The sequence below is a fragment of the Schistocerca americana genome, chromosome 4, assembly GCF_021461395.2.
Source record: "Schistocerca americana isolate TAMUIC-IGC-003095 chromosome 4, iqSchAmer2.1, whole genome shotgun sequence".
In the NCBI taxonomy this organism is placed as follows: Eukaryota; Metazoa; Arthropoda; class Insecta; order Orthoptera; family Acrididae; genus Schistocerca; species Schistocerca americana.
Genome location: NC_060122.1, coordinates 644630837 through 644644517, shown reverse-complemented (window position 1 = coordinate 644644517; position 13681 = coordinate 644630837). Strand labels below are relative to the sequence as shown.

At 44.0% G+C, this 13681-nt stretch overlaps 1 protein-coding gene across 2 annotated transcripts in view; it reads left to right on the top strand.

Annotated features, from left to right (window-relative positions):
- LOC124613156 (phosphatidylinositol 4-kinase type 2-beta) overlaps positions 1–13681 on the top strand; it is a 51100-nt gene that overhangs the window by 24212 nt on the left and 13207 nt on the right. The gene's annotated exons all lie outside the window — the stretch shown is intronic.

Below are 13681 nucleotides of genomic sequence, written 5' to 3'. Positions count from 1 at the left end.
CCAAAGCTGTTTCGACAGTCATACCATTCTCAGGGAGGCATTTAACCCGCAGTATGTGGATGGTGTAATTAAAGTTGTTAGCAGGATGTTTTCTGTACCACGACTCGGACATATGCATTCAAGTGGTCATGAACATGATCAAGTTTGTTTATATTAAGATTTCTGGTGAGTGAATGTTGCTTTTAATGTACGCTGTGGACACTCTTGTCCTCCAAGATGAAAACAGCCATGATCACAGAGCTGTACACATGAGTTCCTTCAGTATGGGAGCTCTGCAGAGTCTGATCTACATGTATATACATACATACATACATACATACATACTCCACAAGCCACCATAAGGCCCGTTATGGGGAGACCCTGTACCACTGCTAGTCATTTTCTTTCCTGTTCCACTCGGCAGTGGGAAAAGAGGCTATCTATATCGCTCCACATGAACCATAATTTCTTTTATCTTTGTGATCATCACATGAAACGTGCATTGGCAGCAATAGAATTGTTCTGCAGACAGTTTCACATCCCGGCTCTCTGAATTTTCTCAGTAGTGTTCCTTGAAAAGAGTATCGCCTTCCTTCCAAGGATTTTCATTTGAGTTTCTGAAGCATCTCTGTAATAGTTGCATGTTGTCCGAACATACCGCCTAACAAATCGAGCAGCCCAACTCTGAATTGCTTCAGTGTCATCCTTTAACTTCACCTGGTGCGGATCCTAAACACTTAAGCAACACTCAGTAATAGGTTGCAGTAGTGTACTATGTGGTCTCCCTTATAGATGAACCACACTTTCCTAAAATTCTCTCAATAAACCAAAATCTGCCATTTGCCTTCCCTACTACTATCCTTACATGCTCATTCCGTTTCATATTTTGCCGCATTATGCCCAGATATTTAAACGGCTTCACTGTGTAAAGTGCACACTACTAATGCTGTATTCGAACATAACAGGTTTGTTTTCTCTACTCATCTTCATTAACATATTTCTCTACATTTAGAACTTACTGCCATTAATCACACCAACTAGAAATTTTGTCTATGTCATCTTGTATCCTCCTGCAGTCACTCAACAACGACAGCTTCTCGTAGACCATAGCACCATCAGCAAACAGCCGCAGTTTGCTTCTCACACTGTCCACCAGGTCATTTATATAAATGGAAAGTAATAGCAGTCCTAAACATCAGTTGAGTGACTTGTGAAGAAACCGTCATAATATTGTACTATTAGTTCAATCTTCACTTTCTAATTAATGACAAATTTTGTACAAATCACATCAAATTCTTATCTTAGCAGTTCTACAGTGACTGTTGATCATTGACAAAGATGTGTTATATTTTGTTTATTGTTTTCGTTAATATTGTTTTGTTAAACAGGTAGCTTTAGAGCTTCTGTTTTTTTGTGATGACAAGCCACAGTCTATGCCCCTGGTCATTGCACCCTGTTTTTTCTCTCTTGCCATTAGCCCAAACTGGCAGCATGCGACCTGAACCTAAGCTGCAACCAAAAATTTCACTTTCATTTAGCAGCACACCAAAGCTGTTAATATATAGCAGATAACAGTATCACCTCATTTCAGTCGACCCTTGTGTGCCCAGCTTTGACTGTTTCAAGCTTAATAAAGGCGATAAACTGCTTATTCCAAAGTGAGTGATGGATGTAGGTGTGGTTAACTTCTGAGACTTAATGATTTATTTCCACATATTACACTACATTAATACTGTCATGAATAGGTAAAGCAGATTCCCTGATACATGAAGAATGTAATACTAAACTAGTTAAAAATCAATGAATAACACAACACACAGAGTTGTACATGTCACACGAAATATTTATGCACACTGCCAATGAGCGTGTTGTTGTGATGTGATGCTCTACACGATACACACGCCCACCCCCTCCCTCCCCAGTGTCAACAGTATCTGAGAAGACATTGGGCAGGATATACAACACGTGTTGCCATTGTTTTCTGGAAACCACATGTTTCGTTATTGAATTCAGTGCTACCAGCTTTCCGTGCGGAAACCTCAATCAACATCACTTTCTTCATTACTGCACACGTTGATTGTTGTATCTTTTTGGCATCCTGTTGGACACAAAAAGCACTATCTTTATGTTAACACTGCCTACCTTCAGTATCATAACTGTGACCGGAACGGTTGCAGGGTTGAAGTGACGGAACGCTCGGTGCAACCCGCGGAGCGGCCCGCAAGCACAACACAAACGGGAGAGGACGGACACGACCAACGAAGGACCTTACGAACAACAACAAGATTGAAACAACGGAGTCACAAGAAAAGCTAACTAGACAAATTCGTCCACTCATACACAGAACAAGAAAGTAAATACGCTGTCTAAGGCGAGGCAATATGTCCGGAGACGTACGCAAGATTAGACTGGCCGGCTGAGTGAGAGGCCGGTGCTTAAGTACATTGGGGATGCCGCTATTGGCCGCCGGGACCATGTGTTCCACTGTGGTGCCCTCACACTAAATTTGGGCCAGGAGGCGCGCATCGCCACAGCTTATGGCACGATGGTGCAGGGACCTCTAGGGGTCTTCAACGTCCGTGTCGTCTGGTGCGGATTCAAATTCCACGGTACGCAGTACCAGATTCCTCCTCCCTGAAACCTGCGCGCAGGGGCAGAAACGTCCCGGACGGTGCCAAGGTGGGCGGCAGTGGAAAGAAGAGCCAGGCTCATCAACCGCCGTTGGCGGAGAGGAAGGGACACTCGAGGTATCCATGACGGCCAACCCAGAGTACAGGGCGGGGAGGGAGCTGCCGATCCACCCAGGGGCGAGGAGGGCCAGCAGCAGGCCATCAGGGAGATGGCAACTGGAGGCAGGGGCGGCAACTCGCGGGCCACGTCTGTACCCATAGAAGGTAGGGGAGGAGGTGGTGGTGCGAGTCCTGCAGGGGCACACAGGCTAAGCTGATTATAATGGCGGCGCTCCAACCCTTTCAACGTCACATGCTGCCCATGGGCCGCGACAAACATGGCGGGCATCCAACCCACCTTGCACCCGTGATCGTGGGCCCACACGGCCATGCTGTGGTGTGACAGACCAGGAGTGGGGGTGGGAGGGGAATGGCATCAGCAAATAGAGCAGGGTCCATGGCTGTCGCCCATGAATGAGCTCCGCCAGACTGCGTCCGTCAATTGGCACAGTGTAATAGGTGCTCAAAAACAGGGTGACGGCCGACGTGGTTGGGGATGTGTCGACCGCCTTTGTCAACTGTTGTTATAAAGTGCAGAAAAGCCTCTCAGCCGGGCCATTGGATGAAGAGTGGAAAGGGGGGCTATGGCTGTGTTTGAAACTGTTGGCCTGACAGAAGTCGTGGAAGGACGACACCATGAATTACTGGCCATTATCGGAGACCAACGTGTGTAGCAGCTCCTCAATGGCAAGAACATGGGCCAGGGCTGTGAGTGTAGCCTCCATGGTGGTGGATGCCATGTGGACAACATATGAGTATTTGGAGTAGGCATCAACGATAAGTAACCACATGGACCCAAAATGGGCCCGCAAAATCAATATGGGTGCAATCCCAGGGCCGGCGAGGCACAGGCCAGGGTGCAAACAACTAAGGGGTGGCTTGGCTTGTGACATGCACACACAGTGCACCCACGGACCAGGTGGTCAATATCACCATCAATGCCGGGCCAATACACGTGTCGGCGAACCAAAACTTTCATATGGGACATACCCCAGTACTCGCGGTGTAACAAACTGAGCACCCGAAGCTGCAAATCCGGAGAGACGACCACCCGATGGGCATCTGACTCCGTGGCCAACAGGACATCATCGACAGATGGCAACAGGGGCTGAAATTGGACTGCATCCAACGAGTAACATAGGAGGGCCATCCGTGGACCATGTAGTGGAGAACCTGCTGCAAGATAGGGTCACGGCAGGTAGCTGTGGTAATGTGAGCAGCCGTGATAGGCAGACTGTCCAGTGCATCCCGGTGGGCGGAATCAATGTGAAAGCAGAAGACCTCCTGTTGGGCAAAGGCAGGATCGGGGCCTGCTGGGAGATGTGACACAGCATCCGTGTTAGAATGGTGGGCAGAGTGCTTATACCGGATGGTGTAAGCGTAATTTCGTAAAAACAATGCCCAGCACTGGAGACGTTGAGCCGTCCACTCAAGAAGGTGAGAGTGGGGTCCGAAAAGTGTAACCAAGGGTTTATGGGCCATCAGGAGGGTGAACTTTGCCCCAAAAAGATAGGTATGAAATATTTGGACAGCAAACACGATCGCCAGGACCTTCTTTTCAATGTGCGAGTAGTTCCGTTGGGCCGGGGTCAACATCTTAGAGGCATAAGCAATGGGCTGTTCGGAGCCATCGGCATGCTGATGCGCGTGGACAGCCCCAATGTCGTATGCTGACGCATCAGCTGCCACAACCAAGGGGCGCTCCGGAGGGAAGGGAGTAAGGCAAGGGGTGGACTGCAGCTTTGCCTTTAAACAGAGGAAAGCCTGGTCACAGGCAGGAGTCCAATCAAAAGGTACCCCTTTGCAATGCAAGTGATTGAGGGGTTGAGTAACGGAGGCAGCCTGGGGCAAGAAATTTAAGTAACCTTGCCCAAAAACACCTGGAGTTCTGATAAGTCCTTGGGACGAGGAAGGGCTTCAATGGCCAAGACATTACAACCTGAAGGGCAAATGCCATCTTTGGTAAGTTGGTGTCCTAAGTATTCCACCTCTGGTTGAAAAAAAAAAACAACACTTGTCCAGTCGACAGTGTAAACCTGCGGACTGCAGAGCGTGAAATAAGGTGCTGAGATTTTGCAAGTGTTCCTGGTGGGAACGCCCAGTGGCCAAGAGGTCATCCAGATAATTCACGCAGGTAGGGATAGGCTGTGTAAACTGCTCCAGGAACTGCTGGAAAATGGCCGGCGCCAAAGAGACACCAAAGGGAAGGCGATTGTACTTGTACAATCCAAAAGGCGTGTTGATAACCATGATGCTCTGAGAGTCGGCATCCAAGGGTATGCCTCAGCCAGGTCAATCTTTGAAAAATACTCTCCCCCAGCAAGCTTGGCAAGAAGGTCTTCATGTCGGGGAATGGGGTAAGTGTTGACGAGGGACTGAGCATTGACAGTGGTGCGGAAGTCCCCACACAGCCGAAGAGACCCATTGGATTTCCGTATGACCACCAATGGTGTCGCTCAGACACTGTAAGTCAGAGGCTTCAGAATGCCAGCAGCGTGGAGCTGATCAAGTTCCTGCTTGACTGCTGGCCTTAAGGCCACCGGAAGGGGCTGGGCCTGGAAAAAGCGAGGCTGTGCATCCGTCCGAAGGGTGATATGTGCCTGAAAACTGGAAGCACATCCAAAATCCATCACAAACGCCACCAAAGCAGAGCGCAGATCATCCAAGTCCTGAAAGGAAACAGCTGAGAAAACAACCTTAACTTCATCGGAAATGGAAAAGCCAAACAGTTGAAACACAATCCAGGCCAAAAAATACCCGAAGCTGACGGATGTTCGACGACCAACGACAGAGGGTAAGGAGCCGGGGAACACACTTGTACATCGCCTGGACGACGAACTGCCCACGAAGGGGTATTGAACCATCTCTGTAGGCGACCAAATGGCGAGAAGGTGGTGACAACTTTAGAGCCTAGCCAGGTATGTGTCACCATATTAATCGGAGACGGTGGCCCCAGTGTCGACCTGAAAACTTGACATCCTCAATGAAAAGGCAGAGTGTGAGGAAAAGCTCCCGCATGGGTCGTCATGTGGGTTCCGCACCAGCGGGTTGTCCTGTGGGACGACCAGTTGCAGAGCATGGACGGTATCTTGAGGCCCAGGAGGGGCAGGACCGAAGCGAGTCAAGTAACTACGACAAACCAATCAGATGTGGCCCTACTTGTTACACCGCATGTAGATTTTCCAGTGGTGGGGACAATCAGCTTGAGAATGTGCAGTAAAGCACTGTCAGGGTGTATACGACCCGGGAGATCCGGGAAAATCCCGGGAATTTTTTCATCTGGGAAAAACCCGGGATATTTTTAGAATTCCGGGAATTTTTCATTGTTTTAGTTTTCAGTTAAATTTTTGTAATTTTGACTGGTAAGAACCGATACTGTAACAAAAGATATTACTGTATCCCACTATTGCAGAATAATACTTCAGCAATAAAACATAAAAGAGAGAAAAAAAAAAAAATTAAAGTGCGTAGGAAATGCGCCATATACAAGAACGACACACAGTGCTCATGCAAGCGTCTGCCAATTGAAAATGTGTCAAAGGCTTTAGGGAGACTATGCAGTGCTTCATAACAACCAATTGCCTCCAACTAGCGCGAAGTCGCAACTGTTTATATTCGATTTCTTTTAGCAGTGAACGCGCGGGCTCATGCGCATGCGCAGGTGAGTCACGTTTGAGTAGTAGATTCTCCCGCTTCTGGCAACAGGAATGTGGCTGTTGGCTGTGCAAGCAGTCGAAGCAAGCAGCTAGATGCTACCGGGAAAAGGCGGCGCCAAATTCATATTCTTGAGGAAAAAACTTGTTTCACAAAGTGCCTAGCACCCAGCGCACATTTTCCTATCGATTATTCATATGATTTTGAAACGCTTCCCGGTTAGTTTTTGAACACATTTTAAGTTGATTTGTGAATGAATCATAAGTTGACTTTTGAATGCATGCATAGTGTACGTGATGTCTCTGTCAGGAGAATCCTCGTCGCATCTAGGAAATAAACTTTCCGCAGACAAAATGGGACGGGGCTATACGAGCTGAGGGAGTAAAGCCGAACGGATGAATGCCAATCGCTGTCTGATTATGTGGTTGATTTGGTTTGTGAATGATCAGCGTTGCTATAATTAGTAGCGAAATCCATAGATTCAGACTACCAGAATGGAAATAAATGACTGACAGGAATAACAGGAGAGAAAGATTACGTATTATCTTCTCGGTGTATAAAAGAAAACGAAATTTTGACAGAAAATTTTTGGCCAAATCTTTACACTAGTAAGGACCAGTAGTGCAGTCCCTGGCTAGCAGCCCTGTAAGTTCTGTTCTGGAAGTAACGCGGAAAACGTGTTGAGGAATACGTAATAACGCCTAACCGGAAAATAATCGCGGGATAGATAAACCTGTGATTCTGGCAGGTTTAGTGAAGTTAATCGGCGAACAAATTTTGACAGTGGCAGCAATAGCTATAGAATTGGTGATGACAAGATTGTTTGTTAGAATGAGGAAGGAGAAGAAATGGGGACATCACACAAATTATGGAAGAATAAGACGATTCCAAACTTATATAAAAATTTCGTAATACTACTTTTCGATCTCATGCTTGAGAAGCTGGTGCGTATGAATGAAATGTGAAACTCTTTCCTAACATAAAGCTTTTTGCTTGTAGTAGGCCTAATAGGCATTTGATATTGGTACTTCGTGGATTATATTCTGTCGTGTTATAAAAGTGCCAATTTGTGCCAAAACAGTCTCGTTTATTTGGTTTGTTACAAAATTGCTGACATATTAGAAAGACCTATTTTGTTTTATCTAGCATACAGTGACAAAATAGACATAATCAAATCGAGAAACCACACCAGTCTTCAGTATTTTTTGTATTAACGGCTTTTTCAGTATCAGATAATGACATTTTGATTTTGCATGTAGCAAAACGTTTGACGAACTTTGATGAGGTAATAGATTCTTTCGCAGAAAGGAAAGCACGCCATGTAGAGCTGTAGCAAGATTAGAAAGAGAAAAATGGTAGGAGCTAAGGTTGGAAGAAGTGTGTAATTTCTTGCTTATTTCTTGTCAGTATTGGTTTTATATATCCTATATTTAATTTTGTGTCACATAAAACAGCAAGCTATTAACTAATAGGCAATAAAGAGTTCAGATTTTCTGAAGAGTTCTTGTTCTCTCGATTACAAATAACCCCATCTGCTATTAATCGCGAGATTTTTTTTTAAAGAGGGGCAGGCTGTTAAACCGGCCGACTGGGAGCAGGAGAGGCACCGCAGGACATTTCAATTTCCACTCTCCTGAATATAGTTTGAATGTGCGGTAGAAAAATGCTTTATGAAGAGGCATGGCACTGCACTTTGGCATACTTAAGACCAAATAATACGTCTTACATTTCCTCGAATACATATGTTTTATGTTTCAGACTTTTCAGAAAGATGTGCGCTACAAGATGAACGTATTTTGAAAATTCGATTTTTTTTAGTATTGACCCAGTTCGCAAATGTCGTAGACCTGGGGCTGATGTGCAGAGCAGTCTTAGTTATAGTGGGTAGTCTCCACGTGACCCGTATTTAGATTTAGTAATTTTGCTGTTTCCCCTTCGTTTACTCTCACGTCAAATGAAAACAAAACGGATATCTGTGTCCGGGAGCTATCAAGTGAATTAAAACACATTCACATAATTACGGAAGGCTGAAATATGTCATTAGTTTCAGATTTTATTTTATTTCCACCTTTCTGACAGTCAAGTATTAATCGCCTTGCGGAACAATGAAGTTATTTTTGTCTGTTTGCTAAAGAAATTTGACTTTCGTTAACCTTTTCCGCAGAGGCAGCCAATGTACTTGAAACAAAATGTTTAATTCCACAGTACTGGCTAGTTTCAACTGTTTGCTGCATTTCAAGTGCACATTTTCATTTTCTAGCGCGTATGGCATTATGCCATAATAAAGAACCAAACATGATAAAATACAGTTCTGGTGCTCCAAGAAAATTTACATCCCGAAAACCACACTGGAAAGCTTAATATCAGGTCGAGGTCTACTTCATTGGGAATCTGGACATACGAATATGCACTTTAAATGTGCACATTTTAGTATGGTTCACGAAATTCCGATGTTCTTGGAGTATCCACCGATGTCTTGTTTCTTTTATGACACAATGTATGTATGATCTTTCAATGTTTCACACGTACGTATATACAGGCTTCCTACGTCATGGTAGCTGCGCAAGCGCGGTGTCGCCTGTTATCTGCGCTCTCTGGCAACTGCTGAAACGAACCTATTTCTAACAGGTCGCGGGAAAATATTGCGAGTAGTGGTTTGAAAAGCATTACTTTCAAAATAAATGTCCTTTTACGTAAACTGAGCTATGTGCAAGAATGTACCATGAATTTATTAAATCACAGAGCGTTGACTTTCATTTAAAAATCAACTCTTTGATGACGAGCCATTTAGAAGAATTTCGATCCCTGGAGATCAGACATTTATATCATTGTTAAAAATGTTATTGGCACTTTTGTGTGATATATTTAAAGTGTAACACGGGCAAAAAAGATCAACAGTATATGCGAAAGCTTAGCTTCTCTTGCAGCTTGAGACTAATATTAAATGTGAAAGCTATGCTTTTCGTGTAACAACACTATGCATATTAATTTAAACTATTAACTTTGTGTGTTTGTGCTACTTGGCAGTGATGTTGCTGTTGACTGACTACATCACGTGTCGTATGCTCTGAATATTCGTTGTCATCGGCTGGCGAGATCACGTGACGTGAGCTACGAACGGCTCAAAAAGCGCATCGAAATCTCGATATCAATGATTCGGAAAGTAACATGTGGTGTTTGGTGGAATTCCAATGTATGCCTTCGTAATACGAAAATACGCAGAGTACATATTCCTGCACATCAAAGATGTTTCCAAAACGTTTCTTTTTCCCTGAGTTCCGTTTTCTAAAGTGCCGGGAAATTGTACACCCGTGTATAAAACCATAACCATTCAAAGGATTGAAACGCTTGTGTATAAAACCATAACCATTCAAAGGATTGATAAGGGAAAATATACTGTCACCCGGGAGAAAGTGTATTTTTAACCGGGAAATCCAGGAAAAATCCGGGAATTTGTTTTCCTTGTCCACGTATACACCCTGACTGTGGTTGAGATGGAAGTGAGCTGCGCGACCAGTGACAAGTGGCAACCGGAGGCGCTGATGCCATAGAGACGTCGGACAACGAGGAGTCCTGACGGCGCTGGCCTCTGTCGGCTGGGCCACATTGATGTCACGGGGGCGGAACTCGACGTGACGCCTCTATCGCCGCCACCTGCGGCCGTGCCATAAGACGCTCGTTAGCCGCTTGAGCAATTTCAATGGAGTGGGCAATGCAGAGGATCTCTTCGATTTTCAATGCCGCAGCACAGACCTCAGGATCGGGAGCCAGCTGAACCACAACATCTCAGATCAGGGAGTCCACATACGAAGCCTTACACTGCTGATTGGTGCATGTAAAATCACATTGATGGCCGAGACCCAGCAAGTCCATGACCCAGGAACGATAAGATTGACTGTTTATGGTACTGGTGGAACTCCAGCTGAGAGGCAACCATATGGTAGCGCTGTTAATAATAGTTCGTCAGCAAAAGGCATATCTCCTGGAAAGAGAGAGCCATAGGATCGGACAAAAAAATGGTGCCAACTTGCGGAGAAGAAAGATAAGTGTCTGGGGAGGCCCAAGACAAAAACAACAACCGCTGCAAGGAGTCATCCGTGACTTGAAAAGCCGTGAAACGTTGTTTCAGTCGATGCAAGTATGTCTCTCAGTCTTCTTTAGCGTCATCAAATGGTGGGAACGATGGCGAATGTGGGAACGCATAGGACACCCGAGGACTCGGAAGCTGTTGTGGTAATGCGTACAGGGCATCGACTTTGTCCATTAACAATTGCAGTGACTGCTGTAAGATGTCTAACTGGAGCTGCTGCTGCTGCTGCGTGAGCTGCTGCTGTTGCTCCAGCAGACAGACCAACTTCGCCTCCATGCCAACGACGACGACCGTTAACCTCATCACCAAAAATGTTGTAACTGCGACTGGAACAGTCGTGGGGTTGAAGTGACTGAACATGCGGCGGGACCCGTGGAGCGGCCCGCGAACGCAACACAAATGGGAGAGGACAGATATGACCAACGATGGACCTTAAGAACAACTAAAAGATTGAAACAACGGAGTCACAAGAAAACCTTACTACACAACTATATCCACTCGTACACAGAACAAGAAAGTAAATACACTAAGGCGAGGCAATATGTCCAGAGATGTATGCGAGATTAGACTGGCCGGCTGAGCGAGAGGCTGGTACTTAAACACATGATCGGGGGTGCCACTATTGGCCTCCAGGACCATGTGTTCCACTGTGGGACCCTCACAATAAATATAGGCCAGGAGGCGTGAGCCGCCATGGCTTATGGTGCGACGCTCCAGAGACCTCTACGGGTCTTCGATGTCCATGTTGTCTTGCGCGGATTCAAATTCCATGGCGCGCAATACCAGAGATATTTTGATGTCATGATTATATCAGTCAGTCCAGAGTCAAAGATTTCGGCTCAGAAAAGAATAGTTCGTGACTCACTTTGTATTTTCTTCCTCTAATAAATACTTTCACCAAGTATTCTCTTGTTTCCTTGACAATCACCAAGCTCCAAGGGAACTAATTTACTGTACTTTAATTTTGAATTGAATTCTGGATGGTTGCTGGATTGTACATCCAGTTGATGTTAATTGCTTTGTTTCAGTATGGAAGCTAGATTCTGATTCCTTCATATCCATCTTTATTTTTACATGTTGCTTAATGGAAATGAATTTCCTTTAGCAAGAATTAAGCCCTCAGTAAAACTTTGAAGTTAATGCAGCAAAATATTTACATAAAAAAGAATTGAATCACAAAGCAACCTATGCACTCAGTTAAAACTTCCGTTCTCTCAGTGAGAATGATCAAAATTCCTACAGCAGTCTTAATTTCATTGTTTTCTAGTCTTTTAGATTGTGGAACACTATAATTTAGAAAAAAGAAGTATTTTGAATAGTTCTGAAATTGCCTTGGAATTGTGAGCATGAAATATTTCAGATTGACGTTTGCTCTGTCTTTAAGAATTATTTACTTATAATTCACCAAACATAACATAATAGAAAATTACACAAAGCTCCCTTACATTTCTCGTCTTTAAGAAAATTAGTTGAAGAGTCTTACCTTGCCAGGTAGTGACGTACATTGTTGTGTGCGTTGTTTAGGTGAGCGATCAACAAACCGAGGTTGCACTATTCTTTCACATCTCTGATTCATTAATTACTTGTTGACCAATACAACACCATTTAAAGCCATTGCTACAAAGCCATTGCTACTTTGGTGGCCATAGCTCCATAACTTTCAGCATCATTAGTGTGCAAATTCTTGCATCCAAGCTCTACAGTTCAATCGCACATCCGGCCATTCTGATTTAGATTTTCCATGATTTCCCTAAATTGCTCCAGGCAAATGCTGGGATGGTTCCTTTGAAAGGGCACGACTGACTTCCTTCCCCATCCTTCCCTAATCTGATGAGACCGATGACCTCGCTGTTTGGTCTCTTCCCCCAAACAACCCAACCATGCTCTACAAATTTCAGACGACCACTTAATAGCATGCACATTAGTGCCATATCACTTTATAGTTGTTGAAACGCAATTCTTACTACAAAAAAATTTTTATGTCACCAGCCATAGACAACATTACTGTTCAGTTCAAAACCTCAATGTGTCCTGTCCTCCTTGCTTCTCACAACACCACTGTGTGTCCCTGTCGTGCAGCCTGTCACAGCTCACAGCCATTGTTATTATGACTTTTAAATTCAAGTAGTTATTTTATAAACCCTCTCAGTTGTGCAATAAAATACATTTACAAAAATAATTATTACAACTCCTCCATATTAACTAATAAATATTCAGAAACTTGTTACTTTCATAAGGTACAGAGAGATCCGCATTCCATTTATGTATGGGTATGTAACAAAATTTATCAGTTGATCACAACAGATAAAAAATATTTATGGAAAAATTTTAATATCTTACTATTTTGTTGTCAGGTACAGTAGTTCCATTACAGGATTCAGCCTAATATGGCATGCATGGGGAAACTTCTGGACTGACACTCTTCAGCATCAAATTGAGGGCACTGTGAAGACTTAGACGTGGTGTTACATGGGAATAGCTTGACATCTTCTGGGAGCGACTGATTTTTTTTGTCTGGTGTACTTATCTTTCATTACGAAGGTTGTAGAAATAATTTGAGGATTGTACTCGATCTAGTTCCTCCTGTGCACCCTCAGGTGTAGAACAAATATTGTGGAACCCATATCTAATGATACTGTGATTCTCCTGCTTGATAGAGGTCTTATTTTTGTGTTTTGGATGATAACATTCTATTCTTACATCCTGTGGGGGTCTTTCAAATAGACTATCCAACAGATATTTTCAAACACTCTGGGAGTCCATATTATAACAGTTCTACTGCACAGTATCCAAACTCATTAATGCTGAGCTTTCATTTTTGGCCCAAGTCCATGTGGTGCACTTTGCACGCTATCCAGAAGTAGACACCAGTTATAATTTCAGCAATCTTTAGGTAATTGTTCTACTGAACTATCACTAGTGTGGAAATTTTTCAAAATTCAGTGTCATTATGTACATCGTGGTTATAATTAAACTTCTGGTATGTGAGACAGTGTAGACAGAAAACTATATACCACATGGGTACCCAACTTTACAAGAATGATGTTTGGACTGTGTGCTGTAGAAATCATGTTGTTAGTAGTGTTAGTGTCATGACCTGCCATTAGGTGCTGATACTGGTATGGTAACAGGAGAACTCTTGACTTCAAGAACAAAAGACATGCAGCATGAATGGCACGTGTTACACAGATTTGAATCTGTGCGACTTCTGGCTGTGGGGTATCTGAAG